The 2,664-nt window shown below is 29.8% G+C and overlaps 1 protein-coding gene across 1 annotated transcript in view; it reads right to left on the bottom strand.

Annotated features, from left to right (window-relative positions):
• The window catches only part of PPP1R12A (protein phosphatase 1, regulatory subunit 12A), a 212,931-nt gene that overhangs the window by 87,295 nt on the left and 122,972 nt on the right, over window positions 1-2,664 (bottom strand). The window lies entirely within an intron of this gene.

The raw sequence follows: 2,664 nt of genomic DNA, 5'->3' as shown, positions 1-2,664 counted from the left end.
TGTTCAGCTAACCACAAGTATAGCTTAGTTTTAAAAATTAGTACAGATGAACATCTGTCAATCTATTTTAATTCAATCTGGAAAAGAAAATTTCAAAGAGCTGCTAACAAAACACAGTAAGAATTTTTCCTGTTGCCTGCCTTCATCCTTATAAGAACCCCACTGATATAAGTTCCTAGGATGTCAAAAGTTCATTATTTGGAATATATTCTCTCTCATATGTTGTCCAGTATATGAAGCTTTCTCAGAAAAATTCTGTTTTCAATTAGAAAATATATCATTCTGAAAGGAAGTTCAAATTTCTTTCCTAACAGTATTCCCATATCCACAACAAAATCAGAATGGATAGATAATAATGGCTTTGAAAATCACACTATTTTTTTCCATCCATGCCCCTGACCAGAAAAAAAAAAAAAAACAACACTACTTTTTCCATTTTAAAACAAAACTCAATTCTACATCAACATCAAGATGTTAATAGCTACTCAGAAAGGAGGTAATTTCTAAACACTGTAAAACAAATGATAAGCTACCCAATATCTGAGCTAGTTTTCCCATTGTCTGTTAATAAAATGAAAAGGTATGGTCTATGTTCTTAAAAATACATAAAATGCTGCTTTATAGGTAAGAGAGTATGTGTACTTAAAATCTGCAAGATTCAAAAACACTTCTTATATTTGCCTTTTCTTGCTAGAAAGTCTTCCCAATAGGAATTTAAGAGGCAATCCATCCTTCCCCATCCAGTCCAGGATAAAAAGTGTTAGCTTTAATAAACTGTCCTCTCATTTCAACCTTGAGTATTAAAAGCCAAGAATTAAATTCCTGAAGAATAAACTGCTCTGAAATAAAATAACTGGCTCAAAATTTATGGTGTCCTTTAGATTAGAAGTAATGTTAATTCCAGTTTTGCTATATTATACTCTTTGTATAATTAATTCTAAAATGTTACCAATGCTATACTTTTAAACTGTGTTCATGATGTTATTATGTAGAAATAATTCACTGACTACTTTTTAAGTATTATTTTAAGCATTTATCAACCCTTCTCATGAATGAAATACACCTTGAACATTTTATTAATACAACTGTAATTAAATTTTTACAGTCATTAAATGCAATAGGGTTATTTTAATAACTAAGGAATTTTCCTTTTTAAGAGTAAGAAATTAGATCACCTTACTAACCTTTCTTTTCACTCTCCCTTGATAAATGAGTCTACTTTGCAAACAGCAGCTGATAGAAAATAAAAACTAGAGTAAAATGTGGGCTATAAACAGAAAAATTTCTAATTTCATAAAAGTACACCCATCAACTTAACCCAATAACTTAAACAGGTTCTTAAAACAAACTATAGGACAGTTATGCTAACAATTGCAAAGGTACGAACATTATTTGATTCTTAACCACCATAAGGCTACTGTGTTTCACTAATGGAGTACAAACGTAGCATGGTATATAAGCAGAGTCACTCAAAGCAACCAGGAAACAATTGAGGAGAACACAATGCTGAGGTATAAGAAAATAAGAACTCTATCAATCAAGAGACCTATTTTAAAAGAAAAAAAATCCGTTCAATACATCTATAAATGACCAGAGCCACAGACACACTAGAGACATTATAAGTCTAACTTCATAGTCTCTTCATTCTTCTCTACTCACTTATTCTAACTGAATTGCTTGTGCAGGTATGATCTCTTTTCATCTTCACAAAAACCAGTAAAGTATTAATAGATGGGACAAGTGTTACTATGATTCTCATTGTACAGATGAGGAAACCCAGACTCTTAAGTACATGGTATTTGCCCAAGGTCATGAAGGTAATGAAGGGAAAGCGGAAGTAGAATCTAGGTCTCTACTGCTCTAGTATGTCACTTTGTCTTATAAAGAATAAGAATAAGCTTGGACAGAACTAGGGTAAAAAGAAATCCTTGTGCCCATTAATAGCAGGAATAGGTTTGTTATTCATTTAAATCTTTACAATGATAGGTATCAAGCTAAAAACTTGTTTGGTAACTACTGTCTTAATGCATTAAGAGAAATACCAACCAGAAAAGCCTCCTATTTAATATTTAAGATGAAACAATATTCAGGTATATTCCAGTAAAACATTCTTTGAATAAATTAAGGAAGCAAAATAAAAACCTCTATGTTTAAAATCTGTATCACATAATATATAATAAGAAATTCAAATGACAACAAATGTTTTACAGTTTGCAAATGAGTTAAAGAAATGAGACCAAAAGTTCTAAATATTTATTTTTAGAACATTTTCTGAAAGATTTTCAGATTTTCTATATGATTTGTTACATTCACCATACTATATATTATTTCCCCAAATCATGTTTGAATTCATCCAAACTCTGAAAGTACCTTAAGTATATTTCTTTGATATCATTTTAAAAGGAAATTTAGTAAAAATCTTCAATTTACAAAAGAATGTATCGAATGACAAGATCAATTCATATAGGCGGGCTTACACAATTAAAATAATGTAATTTATTTTGATTGAACATGAAGCATGACATGTTATTTTTAAATGTAGCCAATAAAAACAGAGAAGACAGCCTAACTCACATATGCAAAGTTATTAGATTATTAAAATTTTTAAAGTTAAGAGGAAAGTCTTATAAGAGTATCTTATATTACTAGAGAAGTTTTCAAAAA

This window comes from Propithecus coquereli, unplaced genomic scaffold, assembly GCF_000956105.1.
Source record: "Propithecus coquereli isolate 6110/MARCELLA unplaced genomic scaffold, Pcoq_1.0 Scaffold50, whole genome shotgun sequence".
NCBI classification, from domain to species: Eukaryota; Metazoa; Chordata; class Mammalia; order Primates; family Indriidae; genus Propithecus; species Propithecus coquereli.
Note: the sequence above shows the minus strand (reverse complement) of the source record. Positions and strands in the feature narration are given on the sequence as shown.